This window comes from Podarcis bocagei (genome assembly GCF_964188305.1).
Source record: "Podarcis bocagei genome assembly, chromosome: 4".
Taxonomy (NCBI): Eukaryota; Metazoa; Chordata; class Lepidosauria; order Squamata; family Lacertidae; genus Podarcis; species Podarcis bocagei.
Window position 1 is genome coordinate 30734443 of NC_138128.1, and position 21259 is coordinate 30755701.

General features: G+C 42.9%; 1 pseudogene across 1 annotated transcript; it reads right to left on the reverse strand.

Annotated features, from left to right (window-relative positions):
• Window positions 1-1263: 1263 nt before the first annotated feature.
• LOC308585967 (WD repeat-containing protein 5 pseudogene) lies at window positions 1264-2917 on the reverse strand (annotated as a pseudogene). The gene has a single exon. The product of its transcript is annotated as a WD repeat-containing protein 5 pseudogene (transcript).
• Window positions 2918-21259: the final 18342 nt, after the last annotated feature.

The window sequence follows — 21259 nt, forward strand, 5'->3', positions numbered from 1 at the left end:
AAGAATCATGCTACAATGTGAATCATACAGCACACAGCCAGAATTGGATGTAAAGAAGTCTATTTTGTGTGGCGCACAATTTGGCTGTTTGTAGAAAAAGTTAGCCCTTGACCAAAGTATGTAATGGAATTTGTATGAAAAATGTATTTTACCTTTCCAAAAACATCATGCAGCTTGGGATACAAGAGACACCATTCCTAGAAATGGGGTGGAGATAGAATGAAAAGACAAGAATTTGCCAAAGCAAGCAACTGGCATATTCTTCTTTTTTGAAAGAAAGAAAAAAAGAGTACTTGCTAGAATAGCAGAATAGCTTCAATATATATCCTTTTAGGTAGGCATATTATATTTTAAATCTTTCATTCTGCTAATGTTTAATTCATTCCTACTTTTCCTAGCCATTTATTCAATTAACTGAAATCAAAACCATTCCAGAAATAAACCTATGAGGAACGTGCACATGGCCAGACAGGGAGCATTTCCCTTTATGATTATAACTTTTGCAACTCTTTCATGTAATTACATCATTTGTCTTCTTGCCATTCAACAGCAAACAGGAAGTTTTCTCCACCACAATCCAATTACCCCTGACTATACATTTCTAACTGAGGTCCGACATGCCCAAATCATAACCTTCCTCTTTGATGTTCATGTTGCACTCAAAGGAAAATGAAAACTTGTGGTTATGGCACTGACTCAGAATTCCGGGTTCTTGCTTTGGATCCATCAAAAAGTTTCAGCATACTTTTGGCCAAATGATTCCCACCCCAAATCCCACCTTTTTATTGTGCATATGGTAACCAGGTTTGATATGTAAAATACTGATAAGTGCAGAGGAGAGGTAAGAAAGGATAGAAAAGGAATATACCAATGTGGAAAGGGGGGGGGGTAGAATAAAGCCATACCTTTAGCAAATACAAGCTCATACCATGAGGTTTCCAAGATAAAAAAGTGTGTTTTTTGTTTTTTACACTGAAATAACTGTACAGAGTTTGTGAAATTTGCCAGAATATTTTTTTTTTAAAGTAAAAACAAAAAGCCACAAGCAAGGACTTAGGAGGACAGAGGTTGAGCAGATAATTTGGGGTGGGGTGAAAAGCGTGAATAACTTTTCCTGTCAAGGAGCATGATGAACAGGGTGCGTTACACAGAAGGACAAAGAAAGGGTGATTTAATCACAGGTTCTGGAAACTTGGGTGGGTGGGAAATGAGAAGAGGTGCAAGGCAAAAGAACACTTGTTTGGTCATGTTTTAAAAATTGCCTTTAGTAATGTGACACCATGGCTCTTCTATTTAAAGTTTTATGTACTAGGGCCTACCTGCCTGGATCTTTTTTTCTGTTTCTTCAAAAATGTTAACATATCCAGATTCTTTCTAAGTTTATGACTTGGCGGTGGTTGCTGTTAGGAGACAGAGTTGCTATCTTACTCTCCAAGGAGAGAATAGTTAATGGCTTCCCATTAGGAAAAGCCGCCAATTCATCAAAGAAAAAAGAACCTTTTTATTAACCCCCCCCAAAAAAAACCCCCACTATATTTTCCCAATTTGGAGACAAGCCAAAGAGAGAAGTTCTTTGGGCCAAGACTAGGAGACATCATCTTCTCAAAGGTTGCTTTGTTTCCTGGCAAATGGGTCTTCAACAAACACAAAATACCCCTATGTTTTCCAGACATGCCCCTCCCCAGCAGTCTCTGAAGTGATGCTGAAAACATTTTAACAGTCACTCTTCCAAAGATTAATTGTTTTGTCGTTTTCTAGAGCTGCTGAGGCAATGATGTTCTCAGTCGGATGGCAGGCTGTAGAGATCACAACATCTGTATGCCCTTGCAGCTTCTGTACAGTCTCTTTCGTTTGGAGGTTCCAAATGTAAACCAGGTTGTCCTCTGAACCAGACACGATCCACTTCCCACCAGTAACTGAGAAGTTGGCAAAGATGCAGTACTTCTCGTTCTTGTGGCCTGTGTAGGTCTTTAGGCACTTTCCTTTGCTGTAGTCCCAAAGCTTAAGAGTGTTGTCCAACGTTGCCGCTAGAATATATTTGCCATTGGGAGAGAACTTCACAAAAGACACAGGGGGGTTGTCATCATCAATCAGTGTTTTCAAACACTGTCCTGATGCTGTATCCCAGATTCGGCAGAGGCCATCATAGCTGCTGGACACTATCAAGGAGCCATCACGGTTAAAATGCACCGCTGAAACCGGGTCAGAATGGGCTGGCAGGGTTTTTAGGCACTTCCCACTTTTGACGTCCCATATCCTCACACTCTCATCAAAGGATCCTGAGACGACGAGGTTTGACTGCGGGTTGAAATTGCAGCAGAAGACGTAGTTGCTGTGCCCCTTCAGGGTTTTCAAACATTTCCCTGAGCTCACATCCCAAATTTTGAGCGTTTTGTCATCTGAGGCAGATACAAGGAGGTTTGAATCAGATGACCAAGCGACATCAGAGATTCCCAGCTTGTGGCCAGATATGGTTCTCTCAAATTTGCCGTCATAAGCGCCCCAGATTTTTATAAGCTTATCAGCCGAAGAACTGGCCAGCCAGTCCCCATGGGGACTGAATTTCACTGATGAGACAGCTTTGGTGTGTCCTGCCAGCGTGAACTTCAGGGCATAGTTTGGTTTTACAGGGGCAGGCTTGCTCTGATTGGTTGAAGAGGAGGGTGTTGATTGTGTTTTGGTTGATTCTGAATCTGGCTTCTTCTCTTCCGTTGCCATGGCTGTGGAAACTAGCACGCCAGGATCTGGGCACTTCACGGGATGGAAGTGCAAGCCAAATCAAAGGTGGGTGTCTCCTACAAGAGGGCTGGGGCAACTTCGGAGCTTCAAATTCTCCACTCAGCTGCGACCTTGGCGACCAGTCATTGCAGGCAGAATAGGGAGGTGGGCGGAAAGAACCACGTACTCCACTTTGAGCTCCCTTCGGTTTCTCCGCCGCCGCCGTTGCCTCTACCTCAGCGCTCGGCGGGAGAAGCAGCGGCTGCAGCTCTCGCTTAAGGAGGAGGGGATACCCAGGGCCTCGCGCAGGCGCACTGAACAAACGCGACGCACCACTCACGGCACCCGCGCTCGCTTTTGCAGCTTGAGGAAAAGCGACGGTAGCAGCGGTGGCGGCCCAAGCGCATGCGCTGTGCGCACCTACCATGGGCTGCCCGCCAAATGATTTAATCTCTGTGTCTCAATTTGCTTTTGTTTGAGATGTGAATAATACTTCCGAAGCATTAGGTGTTGGGAGGACAATCAGTTAATACTCTGTTCAGTTGACTATGGCAGTGGAGTGCAAAATTGCAGAGAACTCTCCATTTCTCTCTCTCTTAACTGAACACAAGCAACTCCCCCTTGCTGTTTCAGTGCTTTTCAAACTGTGAGGTCCCCTAAGGGAAACATAACACGTTGCCAGGGAGAGACATACATTCCTTCCTATCCCTTCTCAGTGTGTATTTTTCATTGCACCAGGAGGCAAAGAGCTAACGCATCTCACTCCTCAATTAGTGCCCCACCTCATCTCCTCCAGGCACACTATAGTTCCAGCCCAAGCATCTTTCAAAAACATTGTAAAGCCTTTATATTTTAAGTGAACAATTGCAGTGTTTTGAACCAGTCGTGTGCTGTTTAGGAGCACTTGGGACTCAGCCACTGAGTTGCTGGCTTCAAAGTCGCTTCTCTTCAAAGTAGATGACTCGAGTAGTCAGTGGGGCTATTTTTGAGCAAGTTCATTCAAAACCAGTGCCTTATTTTTCTGTACTGTTTGTTCTGCCAGCGTTATTGGCCCCTTTTCTATGAAGGTGGTTGGATTAGATGGCCTTTAGGTGGCCAGCATTTCACAATCCATAAAACATAATTAACTAGTTTGATTATTTGCCTAGCCTTAACCCATGGGTAGGCAAACTAAGGCCCGGGGGCTGAATCCGGCCCAATCGCCTTCTAAATCTGGCCTGCGGACAGTCTGGGAATCAGCGTGTTTTTACATGAGTAGAATGTGTCCTTTTATTTAAAATGCATCTCTGGGTTATTTGTGGGGCATAGGAATTCGTTCATTTCTCCCCCCCAAAAAAATATAGTCTGGTCCCCCACAAGGTCTGAGGGACAGTGGACCAGCCCCCTGCTGAAAAATTTTGCTGACCCCTGCCTTAACCCTAGGGCTTAGCAGGGCTTAGCGTAGGTTACATATAAATCAACCACCAGGTGTGTGGCAAAAAAAGAGAAGAGCCCACTACCCTCAAAGAATGTCACACCCAGTCAAGAACTCTCCTGTGAGGAAAGGCTACAGTAGTGGGGTTGTTGTTGTTGTTTTTAGTTTAGAGAAAATGTAAGAAGAGACATAAGGGAGCATAAGAGGTGCATACAATTATGCATGGTAATTATGCATAAAGCAGATAGTCCTAACTCCAGAATTTGTGGGCATGCAATGAAGCTGAATATTTGAAGATTCAGGACAGACAAAAGGCAGCGCTTTCCCCCACTGTATATAGTTACTGGTAAATTGTGGAATACACTCCCATAAGAGGATCAACTTGGATGCCTTTAAAAGAGGATTTGCTGGTGGACTTGTAAAAGGGTAAAAGACTATTGGGAAATGATCCAGAATGAACTGAAAAAAATGTTTAAAAGTTCTTCCCCACCCCTCAAAAAACAACAACCCAGAGTCCTTTCTGCTGGGGATAATTCAGACTGAAATTCCCAGGTGTCAAAAGAGGTTATTTACGTATGCCACTACTGCGGCTCGTGTTTTGTTAGCCCAAGAATTGAAAACGAGCCAGGTCCCGACCAAAGAAGAGTGGCAACTTAAGTTGACAGAATATGCACAGCTTGCAGACTTAACATATAGAATAAGAGAACAAGAAGAAAATACGTTTAGAGAATATTGGAAAACGTTTATTGAATATATGGCAAATAACTGTATACAGCTGAAAATGCTGGTAGCATTAAGATAAATTCAGCAGTGTAAATAAGTTATGATGGATGTAATAATGGAATGGTATAGTTTCTGAAAAATAGGCAGGGATTTATGATATGTAAAATGAACTATGGAAGGAGAAGGGAAGTCATTGATATCTTAAGGATGTAAAAATGAGTACTTTAAATTGTAAAACAGAAAATTAATAAACATTATATATATAAATAGAGGATCTGACAAATTTAAAGGGGATAAGGCTATCAATAGCTACAAACCCTGATGGCTATGTACTTCCTCTAAGATCAGTTGCAGCATGCCTTGGAATACTGTTTCCTGAAGACCAACAGCAAGAGAGGGCTATTGCCATCCTATTCTGTTTGTGGAGTTTCCAGACAGTATCTGGTTGGCCACTGTGGCAAACGGGCTGAACTAAATAGATCTTTGTCCTGAGCTAGCAAGTCTCTTCATATATTCCCATGTTTATAAAAAATATTAAAGGGGCTGCAGGAAGTTAAACAGAATTGATACAGTATGTTAAACAAATAATGCGGCCCCTTCCTAATCTCAGTACAGTACATTAAAGATTATGTTAGGTATAATTACTCCAGCTAACAAGAGCCAAATAGCTAGGGAAGATGAACTAAAAGGCAGGGTCTGGATGCAGTGCCAAAAAGTACTGTACGTTGGCTGAAAGTAAATTGTAAGAGACAATAAAGTTCATTGTGAAAATGCTGACACTTACCAAAATCCTGTGAGCTGCCAGCGATTTTCTCTTCTGTGCAGACAAGCACCTGACAGTAAATGAATGCATTTATAACGCAATTATAAATTGCATGGGAAAAGAAGCTCCCATTTGCTCCAGTTGGAGCTTCTCCCTCCTTTGTGCAAATGGCAAGTGTGTGTTGGGGCAGGGGAATACTGATCTGGAACAGGACTGCAATACGGGGCAAATTAATAAAGACCCCCTCATGCCCCTTCCACACACCACAGCAAGGTCCTAATCCAGATTGGTCTTCTCACACTGGCTATTTGTCCAAGAAAAATCACACACGCGAGGGCAGACCACACAATTAATGTTGTGGCCCTAAGAGCAGTCGATTTAAGGAAGTTTGTGAAAAGAAAGCTGTATGCCCCCATCCCTCTAACAGGCCCTCCACCCCATTCCATGTTTCACAGAAGAACCACCACCCACCCCTCTGGGCAGGCTTTGGTTAAGTATAGGTGGCTTGCAAGGAATAGGTGAGACAGAAAACTTTCATTTTCTGAACTTTCTTACGTTAGCTTATCTTTGAACCCAAGACATAATACTCGACACGTTGTGCTAATTACATGTTGCGATTCTGGTTCTTGCCATTGACCTATGTGCCTTTGGTTGGTTTTTGCAAGCCGCTTTTTGTAGCGTTCCTGGTCATGTGAACTCCACCTGTGCATGTGTTTGTGCTCACAGTCTGTTCAGGTGACCAGCTCCAAATGTCAACACAGGTAAGTGGCCTTGTGCTAAAGTCAGACCATTGCTCCATCTGGACAAGTATTATATCTACCAACAGAAATCTTTCCCAGTCTTCCCTGGAGATGCCAGGGATTAAACCTGGGACATCCTGCATGCAAACCATGTCCTCTACCATTGAGCTATGACCCTTTCCCCAAGGTCTGTGGACATCCATTGTATTTGGTTATGTTGTCCAAACAGGGGTGTAAGTGTTCTGTTTTCCAACAGCAAGGTTGCATAATTTTTGTTGCGATCAACAGTTTCTTAATCAGCTTCATCCATTATATCCTTCAGAGATCCTAACAGTCAGAAGAGTCCTTACCCAGCTGGTGTAACCTGAGAATAATATGTTGCGAACAGGGTAATCAATATCTCACGAACTTGGTGCTGTAACCACTGTACTACACTCTCTACCAGCCAGCTATTTGTGAAGTTTTACCCTTGACCCCCTCCCCTTCACCACACTTGTAAAGAGTAAGCTGCATTGGCCGTTTTCTTCTTTTCTACGTGGAAAAAATACACGTCCTCACTAGACTTTGTCCTGATTTTTTCCTGACAGATTTGGTCTGCTTTGCACAAGGGTTTATATATAGAAGGCTCTCACACTATGAACAACAAAATTAGGGCACTGTCATTTATGACATCAGGAAATTAATATGCTAAGGGGGGAAATGATAGTATAAAAGGGATACTTTAGCCAGTACAAAAACTATTCAATCCTCCCAGCAGTGGTTCCTCTCTTTATATTTGCATATTTGCCCTGAGGGCTAATAAATATATGCAAGGCATTTTGTTATGATGGCTCTTTATTTAGACGGTTGGGAACAGATGACAAAATTTATAATGAACAAATTTTTGAGGAGTGGAAAGGGGGCTGTTGTATTTGGGCAGCCACAGCGAGACTGCATATATATAGGAAGAGTGTGTGTGTGTGTGTGTGTGTGTGTGTGTGTGTGTGTGTGTGTGTGTAGAGAGAGAGAGATCAGATAAAGTGGTTTCTAAGCACTGTCACAAGCTCTGTGAAGGTGAAGGCAGCTGCGTTAAAATTGTCACCAGGTAGAAAAGTCAGCAATATGGTATGGCGTAACATCCATAACTGGATTCAGCTAGAAAGTTTGTAGTGGATAGGGTCAATGGAAGGGCAGCTGCTGACATCACATCATGGTCTAGAGGTTCTGACCCTCAATCATAAGCTTTGCAGAATGCAATTCAGCATAACGTTATTGAATTCACCTTTAGATTAAGAAGGGCCTCATTGACATATAATGTTTCACGTGCAAGGTATTAGCTGGGCATCTGCTTAATTTTGCACACTTTGCAGCTAGATCAGACTGTATGTTTGCAATTCAGAGACATTTTTAAGGCCCTTGACAGTTTGAATTTTTCATGAAGTAACATCAAGTGACATTCTCCGTGCAGCTAATTCTTATTCAGGTAGTGTTCTGTTCACATGTATGCCTGCTGGCTCAAGACTCAAGGGTATGAGTTTAAACTGTCCTTTTATCATCTATCACAGTGGTGGCTATCCTTTAGCCCTCTAGACGTTGCTAGACTACAACTCCTTCTATCTTTTCAATAGTGAGGGAGTGCCAAGTGCTGCTTGGGAATTTTTAGAAACAAAAATATATTGTGATTTATTTATTTTTAGATGGATTGTGTGATTTGTGAATTCTGTCACATCATGCCAAAAATTGGGTGAAGTCATGCCAAAGTCATGGTTTGACCGACCACCTTGATTCAAAATGGCACCTGGTGTTCAAACATCAATGAATACTGCCTCTCCCATCTTGGGAACCCTCTTGCCAAGTTTGGTGACAATATCTCAAGAGGCAGTCAAACCCATGCAAAAAATTCATGTTTTGGTCCATTATTTTGATTCAAAATGGTGTCCAGCATCCAAATTGTAACAAAGTCTGCTGCTCCCACTTGGAAGCCCTTGTACAGGGTTTGACAACAATATCTTAAGTGGCAACCAAACTTGTGACAAAATACAGGTAAAGTTATGCTGAAGTGATATTTTGGTTGGCCGTTTTGGATTCAAAATGGCAGCTGGCAGTTCAGCGTCAGTGAAAACTGCCACCCCCACATCAGGAACCTTCATGCCAAGTTTGGCAATAATATCTTGAGAGGTGTCTGAATGCACAGAGAACAAGCAAATTGGCAAACCATTCTCCAAAATATATAGGTTTATATCTCACTTTTCCTCCGAAGAATTCAAGATGGCATACATAGTTTTTCCCTTCCTATTTCCCCCTTCACAACAATCTTGTGAAGTAGGTAGGACTAAGAGATAGTGATGGGCCCAAGACATATGGAGGGCACAAGGTTGTCAAAGGCTGCCTTGCCGCAACTTGGCATGAAGGAAGGATAATATTCCTAAGAAAAAGCCTTGTTTATTTTAAAATGCATATGCCAATTTTCTAACTGTGTTGCCTACAGAGGTACAATATAATAACAAGTTAAATAAGTAGATAAATAACAATGCAAAACTCACATACAGCTAGGAGCCATAAAACTCTGTAGCTGTAAGATCTGGCTGTTGACATTTGATTTTATTAAGTAAAATCAGTTCCTTAGGAGATACTTTAAAAAGTGATTGACCCAATTAAACATGTTCTAGTTAAGGAACAAATAGGGTGATGATATTTTAAATGCACTGTCGTGGGGCTGGCTCGTCATGTGAAACTTTTCCACAGGAATTGTGTCTCTGACTTGCTTCTGGCTACTAAAGAAGCCAGACATCAGACTCCATTCCCCTTGTGTCTCTTCTTTTTAGCATGCATTAGTAATCGCAGTGATTTACAACCCAGGTTCAATCCAACAGTTAATTTAATTCTACTTTTCACCCAACTCTGAATTTGCTTGAGAATTAGGGCAGAATCGCCTGTTACTTAAAGTGTCAATGTTGTTTGTGTTGTGCTCCCAAATGCATATACAAGTAAATATACAAATTCACTTATTGAAGATATTTGGGGCAACATACCAACAAAAGAGGAATCCATGGGGCTGCTTTTCAGCGATATAGTATGTATAGAAGAAATAAGTGGAATAACAATCTGAGATCAATCATGATAAAATTGTAAATAATTTTTAATATAATAAAACTGCAATTAACTTCATTACATTAAGTCAGCCATAGGCCAACTTGGCCCTCCAGATCTTTTTGGGACTACAACTCCCATCATCCCTGACCACTGGTCCTGTTAGCTAGGGATGGTGGGAGTTGTAGTCCCAAAACATCTGGAGGGCCGAGTTTGCCTATGCCTGCACTAAGTGGTGAGCGTACCATGCATATTTGCTGTGCATGAATATGCAGTGCATAAGTCAAACTTTCTTTAGTGACTCTTTCCTTAGTGGAGTTAGTTCGGCAGTCCTTAATGGGAAACCCATTAGCTTATCCTGTCCCTGACCTTTCATGTTATGGAGAGACCACTGCAGTGAACATAAACATGGGACAACCCCAGTGAAGGACACTGCCAACTGCTTCTTTCTAATTCCAGTGTACTAACATGCAGGGACGCGGACTTATAAAAAATATTGGGGGGGCCCGGGAAAGCTCATGAATAATAAATAAGCTCATGAATATGCAAATAAAGTGCCTCCGGCCCTAAATAGGGCAAGCCACGCCCCCCAGCCAGCCGATTGGCTGGCTGGGAGGTGTGGCCAGTCGGGATTCCCCTGTTCTCGCGGGATTTCCGGCAGTGCCTTGGCAGTGGCGGTGGTGCTGCGAAGCAGCGAGGCAGGAGCCCCCGCCCCCGGGGATTCCCTAATCTCGCGGGGGACGGCCGGGGCTCTCCGATTAGGGCGCGCGGCTGGCTGGCTGGCTGGCGAAGGAGCAGGTGGGGAGGAGGCGGGGGACGGCGGCGGCGCTCTGCTGGAAGGGCGCCCGAGATTATTGGGGGGGCTGAGCCCCCCCAAAAAATTTTTTGAGGGGGCTCGAGCCCCCTCAAGCCCCATGGAGTCGGCGCCTATGCTAACATGTCTGGTTAGGGTAGGCATCTTTAGGAACATAGGAAGCTGCCTTAAACTAAGTCAGAATACAGTATATGTCCAACTACCTTAGTATTATCTGTTCTAAGTGGCAGAAGCACTCCAAGGTGTCAGACAGAGGTCTTTTACATAATGTGCCACCTGATACTTGAGATGCCATGGATAGGAACAAAAGAGCCATGCAGAATCAGACTAAAACCCTATATAGTCCAGCATTCTGTTCTCAAAGTGGCCTATCAGAAGTCTCTGGGAATCTCACACACTGAGAGTTTAGCACATTGGTGCTGCTCAACCAACCAACCAACCAACCAACCAACCAGTGTCATCTTTACTAGTAATCTAGAATTATGTGCTAAAGAGCCCACAGGATGAAGGATTTGCTGATAGGGCACTCTGAACTCCAAACCAATGTATTGTAGGATTTCACAGCGCTTCAAAAATTCCTCAGAGCCTGGAACAGAGATTGTGTCACTAATTGCATTTTTGAGAATTTCATTACTTGACTGTGTATTGACACACAGCTGATGCACCTGCAGTGGTGCAGTTAGTTAATCTTAGGCTCTGGACTTCATGGTCTTAGGGATATGGGAGGGAAGGAATCCCCTATTTTTAAGTGTTACTTTGTTAATTTAAGAAAGTGGAAAATCAGACCTGCTGCATTTTGGCCCCTTCCTTGTTCTGGGCCAAACAGGGCCTGGACTTTGGCGCTGAAAGTCCTGCGGGCGAGCCATGGCCTGTGGCTGATAGTATGGCTCAGTTGCTCATTGGTGCACTGCCAATGTGAAACTACCGGTAATTGCAAAAAAAGCGCCAGTGCAGTAACTGACTCCTTATCTTACCCTTGACTAAATGTACTTTATTCTGGATAAAGGGCATGTCTAGCAAAGGGATAGTTTCTGGTGTTTGCATGATTAGTTGGGTTTTTCCTTCCTCTGACAGGATACCGTTTTCAGGGGCTGGGGGGGGGGGAGCAGCGGCGAAGCATATGCCCGTGCTGCCCAGGGTGGGTGCGCTCCCAAGGGGGGTGGGGTGCACACCCGAGCGTGGTGGGGCATGGAGGGTGCCCTCCCAGGTGCAGAATAGCTGCTTGGGTGCATGGAGCGGCGCACGCACCCTGCAACCGGGGGCGGAGCGAGCCACCCATGGGGGCAGAGCGAGCTGCCAATGGCGGACATTCAGTGTGCTGCCTGTCCGCGACTCCCTAGCTGTCAAAACGAAGGCTGCCAGCAAGGCAGCACAGCTCTCCCCCTTCTCCCGATGGCTTGGGGTAGACTTGGGAGTCGCAGGCCAGCGGCACACCAAATTGAGGGGTGGGGGGTAAGATGCGCCGATACCAAGGTAACACAATTACTTTACCTTGCCAGAGTATTAGCCTTGTTGCATAAAACATAGATTTTTTTGCATTTGTTCTTGACTGTTTTGCTGTACTAGGAGTGTGTCAATGTGATATTTGCTGAGAGAGTGGGGGAACTGTCCTCTTCTGCCCTACTTTCATTGTTTGTCGTGTTCAAGGCTCTGGAGACTCTGCCTGGAGACTAGGTTTCATACCCCTTGCCTTCTGCTATGCTACTGTGGTAGAGAAACAAACTCGAGCATGAACAAGTGGTGAATTTTTGTACGGCGATGACCAAATGGGATTTATTTGTACCAGGCAGAGGGCAGTGCTATGCCTGCAAATAGACAATATCAGAAATCTTCTCTTCTGTGTCTGCAGCCATTGACTTATTACAGAGATGAGGAACCTGTGGTCCTTCATATGCTGTTAGACTCCCATCAGCTCCAACCAGCCAATGGCCAGAGAAAATGAGGGCTGTGATCCAACAATGTCTGGAGGGCCACAGGTTACCGAACCCTGACGTACAAGATCTGATCTCCATCCTGCATCTCAGTATCATCCACCATGGTGCAATAAAATGGAAGTAGAAAGTTCACTGTTGTTTGAAAAGGGAATTCTGGGATTCCAACCAATTCATTTCTAAAAAAATTTTTTGCGTGATATATTACAAAACAATATAAATACAGAAATTGAAAATGAAAAATTTAACCCCCCCTCCTCGAGAGCTGAAGTCTGCTACTAAATCTGAAGCCCATTCAAGTCCACATCATATATCCAGATTCCAGAGGTTGTAGCCTGGTCCTACAGCACTCTTCATATTTTGGCTACCATTTTAAAGGTTTATCTTTATGGTTACGCCATTTTATATAAAGTGATTAGATTCTTTTTTATCAAGTGGTATAGAAATCTTGTTAAATAAAAAAAAAAGGTTTATGGGTTAAAACCAGTATCTTGAAATGGGCCTGGAAACATACACAGTTGTACCTTGGAAGCTGAACGGAATCCGTTCCGGAAGTCCATTCAACTTCCAAAACATTCAAAAACCAAAGCGCGGCTTCTGATTGGCTGCAGGAGCTTCCTGCAGCCAATCGGAAGCCGCGGAAGCCCCATCGGGTGTTCGGCTTCCAAAAATAGTTCGAAAACCAGAACAGTCACTTCTGGGTTTGCCACGTTCCGGAGCCAAAACATTCGGGAACTAAGCTGTTCGACTCCCAAGGTACAACTGTAGGTCGCTAGTGTAGCTGTGTTAATAAATAATAAAATGAATATAAGAATAAGCCACATATTCTTACTAAATTATCCTTACTTAACTGTATCTTTTTGCTTCCAGCTGTGACTCCTTGAACAATCCTAAAGAGTTTTCTCCTTCTACTCCCTTTCTTCAAGCCATCAGATTATTGCAATATGCCTGGTGTATAAAAACATATCTCCCCAGCATGATGTAGGCCTTGGGCCATACCTCCTCTGGTGCTTTCATTTCCATCTATTGCTGGACACTACTATATTTTTATTAGGAAAACACCAGGCATGTCTGCTCTCTTGTCGTTGCTCAAGAATTCCTGGTGAATAGTCAGTGTTTACAGTCCCAAATTAATGCTGCTCAATACATTGGACAGATGATTCTGTGTTGCACGTGGCTGGGCATTGTGACTACAAAGGCTATTGCCTGTATCAGCAAGAATAATATATGAGGAAGCGTTTATTTTTCATGAAGTGGCTATGCGAGGAAGCGATAAAGATAATTGCCGCGGGACTTCAGGGGCTATCAGCTTGGTTGTTATCCAACAATAATTTGTAGTGTGCAGTTGAAATAACAGTACATCAACGGGAAATCTGGGTTTCACAATGGGGATGCATTTTAATTTTTTAAACTATTTTTACTCTGCTCATCAGTTGAAAAATACTTCCAGACGGCTGGTGACAATCAATAATAAGGCAGTCATAGAATCATAGAATCATAGAGTTGGAAGAGACCACAAGGGCCATCGAGTCCAACCCCCTGCCAAGCAGGAAACACCATCAGAGCACTCCTGACATATGGTTGTCAAGCCTCTGCTTAAAGACCTCCAAGATAGGAGACTCCACCACACTCCTTGGCAGCAAATTCCACTGTCGAACAGCTCTTACTGTCAGGAAGTTCTTCCTAATGTTTAGGTGGAATCTTCTTTCTTGTAGTTTGGATCCATTGCTCCGTGTCCGGTTCTCTGGAGCAGCAGAAAACAACCTTTCTCCCTCCTCTATATGACATCCTTTTATATATTTGAACATGGCTATCATATCACCCCTTAACCTCCTCTTCTCCAGGCTAAACATGCCCAGCTCCCTTAGCCGTTCCTCATAAGGCATCGTTTCCAGGCCTTTGACCATTTTGGTTGCCCTCCTCTGGACACGTTCCAGTTTGTCAGTGTCCTTCTTGAATTGTGGTGCCCAGAACTGGACACAGTACTCCAGGTGAGGTCCTGTCCTCAGGTTTATAATCCCAAAGGGAAAGTGATTGAGAAGGAGAAGGGGCAGGAGGAAGAGAAGCAAACTCAGGTGCTACTTTTTCATTATAAAGTTCTTTCAAGTACTTTTTCCAGCTGGGGTGGGGTGGGCAAAGCAAGCTCCATGCAGCTGCTTCCTCTCTTGTTGATAGATAGGGCCAGGCTCTTGTCAAGATGTTTTTCCTGGGAGAGAAGGGGAACGGCCGCCCAGTGGTCCTTGGTTCCCTGGTCAAAGCCAGAGGCCAAAGTGCCTCTGCAGTCTCAGGAAAATCCAGAGAAGAAAGGAAAGTAAAACAAGAAGGGAAGAAGTATGGAAGGGAGGGAGTAATACATTACCCATAGGTATCATCAGTAGGATTTTTCAAAAAAGATACACTCTGTATATTACTGTGTTGTTATGCTTGCAATGCTGGTTAAGTGGACTGCAATTACCAGTTAGACTTATGGAGATGGAGACAAGGCAGGTTTGTATTCGGCTACTAATCTTGGCCCCTTCATATGGTTTTCCCAGTAGTGATGTATGGAAGTGAGAGCTGGACCATAAAGAAGGCTGATCGCTGAAGAATTGATGCTTTTGAATTATGGTGCTGGAGGAGACTCTTGAGAGTCCCATGGACTGCAAGAAGATCAAACCTATCCATTCTTAAGGAAATCAGCCCTGAATGCTCACTGGAAGGACACATCCTGAAGCTGAGGCTCCAGGACTTTGGCCACCTCATGAGGAGAGAAGACTCCCTGGAAAAGACCCTGATGTTGGGAAAGATTGAGGGCACAAGGAGAAGGGGACGACAGAGGACGAGATGGTTGGACAGTGTTCTCGAAGCTACCAACATGAGTTTCACCAAACTGTGGGAGACAGTGGAAGACAGGAGTGCCTGGCATGCTCTGGTCCATGGGGTCACGAAGAGTCGGACACGACTAAACAACAACAACAGCTAATCTTGGGCTTGGGTGTGTCATTCATTCTGCTTCTGCAATCCACATTCACAGATACTAAGTTCAGTGAATACATTTTGAATTTTGAGAGTAATGTGGGTGCCAGTTTTGTTTGGGCTGCCATGAGAGTATGGCATAATACAAAATGGCTGTCATAGGGGCATGACAGTACTGCCATTTATGCTTGTCTCTCCCCCCCCCCCCGATTACTTCATGCTTACCGTGGAAAGTCAGCTATGTCCTGCTGGGCCTGATTGTAAAAACACAGCTGTTAAAAACACAACCCCCTGTTTTCTCCAATACCAAACCTAAACCAAAGTCTAGGCTGCCAACCTTTATCCACTTGCCTGGGTGAGAGCCCCATTAAACACAAACAGAGTTACTTCTAAGTAGACATGTATATAGCCATACTGTAAGTTAACTATACAGTGAATTCTTAGTGACTGAGTTGCATTAGGTGCTGTAGAGTAGGAGACATGCTTAAGCCTCTTTGCAAAGTTTTCACATTTTGCATTTGCCCTTTGGAGAGGTGATTGTTTAACATCTACCTGCACTTACAGAGTAGTTGCAGTGGCAGAAATTAATTCTTGATCTCAGATAAACTCACCACAGGAAAAAAAATGTATTCTTGTTGCTAGTGCAAAAGAAAGAATGCTAAGGACTACTGGAAAACAGCAGTCTTTTGGGACCCCCAGGGTGTCCTGGTGTCCAGACTTATCAGTCACAGCTTTGACATTACTCATTGGCTAATAACACTTACAGACAAGAGCAGCTAGGCTGACTTGTTTCATAGAAATCACTTAGAAGGGTACTTGCACATTATGCCCCATCTCTTTCTTTCTAGAAGGGCTAAAGACTTAAAAGTTAGCTCAGAGTCTGGAGGCCCTGTACAGGAGCAGTAATGAAGGTGGACTCTGACCCAATGGGTCTTACCCCCAAAAGTAAGGGAGTTTCAAAGCTCTTTCTGCGCCAGGAAAACCCTGAGCAAAAAGTGCTTTTAAGCTCTGTGCCATGCATTTAATTTCTGTGATTGCAACAGGCCGGCCTTCGACAATGCAAAGTTGAAATTGCACGTTGTGAGTTACCTGTACAGATCTCTTTGGACAAAATGCATTTAAGAAATATGACTGGCCCACAGATGGCAGCATTGAGCAATGTATTTTCCTTTATTGGATTGTTGCACAGCAGTGCTTCTTAAATACTTCAACTGAAATAAAAATTAAAAATTAAAAAATTATCCAGTAGCACCTTAGAGAGCAACTAAGTAGAAATAAAAGTTTCCTTTCTGCAAAATGCTAATCATGTTACATGTTTAATTTAATTTAGTATATAAAGATTTTTGGGAAATACAGGCGATAGTACATTAGGAAAATAATTAGGCTAAAGGAAGGGGCAGTTTCACAAAAAAATTAAAAGGTATGAAAAACACCTTCCCATTCAGCGTTTTTTTTCTTCACTGCAAGAGACAGTAAAGGTTTGCAGCAGCATCCCTTCTCTTCTCAAGTCAGTTTGCAAGTACTTTGTCAGTTTAGAGGAAGCAACAGATCTGCAGTATTCTCTTTCCCTCCAGATATTTAGCAAACTCATTGCCAAATGTGGGGGAGGCCTTGCGCTATGGATTGCTTCCTTTAAACTAGCAAAAGGGGTGATTTACAGCACGAACCTTTTCCTTTCTTGGCAAATTGACAAAGATAAGAGAGGGTTGCTCATAAAGTACATTGCCACCACAGATCATTTCTTTTAAACTGTCCATTTGGAAGTACCTAATCTATTTAGTCTATTTTCTCTTCCCATATACAGTGGACGCTCGGGTTGCAAACGTGATCCGTGCGGGATGCACGTTCGCAACCCGCAGCGTTCGCAACCCGCAGCGTTCGCAACCCATGTCTGCGCATGCATGGGTTGTGATTTAGTGCTTTTGCGCAAAGCGTGATTTAGTGCTTCTGCACATGCGCGACTGCCAAAACCCGGAAGTAACCCATTCTGGTACTTCTGGGTTTCAGTGGTCCGCAAGCCGAAAGAAACGCAACCTGAAGCGTCTGTAACCCGAGGTATGACTGTACCAACTTAGTACAGATACCTATGAAGACTTTGTGGCTTTTAACAAGCCAGCTTTCCCCTCCTACTTTGCTTTACATATTTTGTGACACTACTGTAATTGGTTGGCCTAATTAAGGTACCATCCTACTATGGGTTTTTATTTCATTTTATTCTTTTGTGCCGAAATGGTTATGCTTTTCTGATTTGATAGGATCACCCATGTGACCATCCAAAGAAGCATTGCCCTCAATTAGCTACATTTGATGTAAGAAGTGTTGTCGCATTCATGACAGAATCCCTGATTGGCTGGGATCACTCCAGGAAGGAGCTATGGAGGCAGTGGGGATGGGAGACAATGGATGTGAACAGTGCTGGAAAATATAAAAGCAAGAGTTCTGAAGGGAACAATTACCCCTCTCAAAAGCAAAATGCTCATTTTGAAAATGTACACGGGCAACAATTTAGCAAATCCTTGAAAGTAACAAAGAGAAACCCAGCAACTGCAGTAATGACATGTCTCCAACTCTCCAGTCATCAATAAAACTCCAAACTCAAGCATTATCATGATGAATAGAGAGGAGATAGATAATTCCTGTATCTAGTTCTATGAAACAAAGGCTATAAATTCAGAACTGAATAAGCAATACAGATATGCAGATTGCAGAAGTATTCAAAGGACAATTCTCAAATGACTTGTACTAGTAAGCTAACAAGCAGGATATGTGGCTGGGATGAATTCAAGAGCTCTGGTCTAGCAAATGTTAGTTAAAGGTGATTGAAAGCGGTATAAGAAATTACTTGTGGTTACCTTGAGTTCCACTGCTTCCAACAGGTTGTACAGGCAAGTCCTGTGCACAGTTAGTTTCATTAAGATAAATGTGCATAGGTTTGTAGTAAGTTGTAGTTAGGGAGGCAATCCCAAGCATCCTTATCAGTAAATTAGTCCCATTGAAATTACTACATAAGAACGTAGGAAACTCCCTTATACCGAGTCAGACCATTGGTCTATTTAGCTCATTACTGGCTATACTGGCTAGCAATGGCTCTCCAGTATGACCCTCAGTCAGAGTGAGGTTTCTCCCAGCCCAACCTCAAGATACCAAGGATTGAACGTGGGGCCTTCTGCATGCAAAGCAGTTGCTCTGCTGCTGAGCTATAATCATTTCTCAATTCACTTTCATGTAAATATGCTTAAGATCAGACTACAAATAAACCAGTTTAACACCATGATGTGCTTAGGATCAGGACGTTAACCTTCAAGCCGCAATGCTAAGCAGTGGGCAACCTGAATGTAATGCATAATTAAGATCACACAGGTTCCAGATTTTGACTTTCCTTGTCAGAAAGATGGTTTGCCTATTATTTAGTACTGCTTAAAATTCAATGCATTTTCTAACTTTCAGAATCAAAAATACCTCAGTAATGACCGACAAAATCATATAATGCAGATATATAAGAATCAGGGCTTGTTTTTCAGCCAGAACTTGTCGGAACTCAGTTTTGGCACCTCTCAGGTGGGCACTATTGCCATTCTAAGAGAACGAGGGAAGCATTCATGTTGCTTTCCTGCACCAATTTTTCTAGAAAAATAGCACTGATAAGAATTAAATCTAAATCTGTGTGTATTTCATAAAAGACAACTCCAGTTATATTTACTTTACAGTATTTGTATATTCGTATATTGGTATATTTAAAGACAGGAGTGCCTGGCGTGCTCTGGTCCATGGGGTCACAAAGAGTTGGACACGACTAAACGACTAAACAACAACAACATTTGTATATTGCTTTTCAACCATGGTTCTCCAAGTGGTTTGCAATAATAAAACCAGATTTGTAGGCATATGACCTTTCCCTCTTTTAAGCTATTAAGCTTTAAAAGACCACTTGTTGTAGATGGTTCAAAATGAACCCATGATGATGATATCATCGCAACTCCACTGAATAGCTGAAGGTGGCATGCGTGGTCTGTCCCCCCCCCCCCACTTCATTCTCACAACCCTGAGGACAGTGACTGCCCCAAGGCCACATAATGCACTTTATGGCTATGTGGGGATTTGAATCCTAGTCTCCAAGGTCATAGGCCAACACTCTAACCACTGCATCACAGCATTGTTCCTTCTCTTCTTGGGAATATTCTTCTCTGTGTGTATTCTTTCTGTTTGCCTGCCTTTAACTGGGAGAAGCCGAACTATTCATAAAGTGAACTAGAATGACAACATTAATGTATGGGAAAGCTGCACAGATGATATACAAATATAGAGTTAGTAGAATAACCACAATGTCTGTTAGATTCTATGGTTTAATTGAGGTTGTAGTTGAAGGTTTAAAAAAGTATACATATTTGACTAGAGTATGGCAGTGTTACTCTAATGCTAAGACTCATTTACTTGGAAACAAGTCCTATTCATTTTTAAAAAGATATTTTTAAACAAGAAAGCTGAGGATGATAGCCTTAGAATGGGTACTTTTTCTAATTTTCTTAATAATGTAATTTGAGGCTTAGTATTAAATGGCTTCAACATCATATTCTTTATTCAGTAATGCAGCTGTAGTTTAAACAAATGTACAGGTGTATCCATTGTCCATGATTGTTAAAGCAATTTTTCTAAACAATTATCTATGACAGCAAGTTTAATTTGCAGTTTACTTGAAACTGGCAATAAAATGCTGGGCTCAGACTACCTCATTCATCCAGGTGACACAGTGGTAATGATACCAGTGTCATCACCAAACCAATGCTTTAATTGTAGGCTGAGTTCATGTGACTCAGAGTATAGGAACATTAAAACTTTGTAATAGAAAAGGTGTTATTGGTTTCATGTTCATTGTTTAATACTCAGAAGCCTTCATAAAACTTTAAACAATGATAATAGCAAGAACAAAGAGTGGGCATCCTAACAGCCTGCACATTCATATTCCTGCTGAGTTGTTTCAATGATTACCAGATTAAGTAAATTTAGAGATAAAATTGGATGTCTACACCACACATTCATTACCATTGGATAGCCTCATTATTGCCTGGAAGAATACATATGATCAGCACTTTTTAGTTTTGATCAAATAATTCCAAGTATCAGCTGCTAGCCCATAAGAATATAAGGTGAGTCCTACTGGATCAGATCGAAGGCCAATATCTAGTCCCGTATCCTGTTCCCCACCGTAGTCAATCAAATGTTTATGGAAAACCTACAAACAGGAAAGGAACATCATTGCACTCTTCTGCTTTTGCTCTGCTGGAGGTATTTATAATGACTAATAGTCATTAATAGCCTTATTCTCCACAAACCTCCCTAATCCCCTTTTAAAGGTAAAGGGACCCCTGACCATTAGGTCCAGTCGTGGCCGACTCTGGGGTTGCAGCACTCATCTCGCTTTATTGGCTGAGGGAGCTGGCGTACAGCTTCCAGGTCATGTGGCCAGCATGACTAAGCTGCTTCTGGTGAACCAGAGCAGTGCACGGAAAGCCATTTACCTTCCCGCCGGAGCGGTACCTATTTATCTACTTGCACTTTGACGTGCTTTCGAACAGCTAGGTTGGCAGGAGAAGGGAGCGAGCAACGGGCGCTCACCCTGTTGCGGGGATTCGAACCGCCGACCTTCTGATCGGCAAGTTCTAGGCTCTGTGGTTTAACCCACAGCGCAACCCGCGTCCCACAGAGCCACCCGCATCCCCTTTTAAAGATGTATAAATTAGAAGCCACACCACACTGTTTTGTAAATGAATTCCAAACTTTTACTATCTAATGTGTGGAGAAGTACTTTGGTTTGTTACAAGTCTTACACCATTGAGCTTCACTGGATGACCCTGGGTTCTGGTATTATGAATGGCAGAGAAAGAAATAAACCACCCCTGTTCAGAATATGTATGATTTCATGTCCCACTTATTCACCGCCCCCTCCCCAAAAGCCCCGAACACTGTGAGCTTTCGTGTTAGGGAATTTTTTAAATCACCTGATCATGTTGATTGCCCTTTTCTGCATCTCTTTCCAGTACTACAACACCCTCTTTGAGGTGTGGCGACCAGATGCCTGTTACAAAATGCATCTTTCTTCTTTGGCGATCACTTGTAGCCAAGTAAGATTGTCTT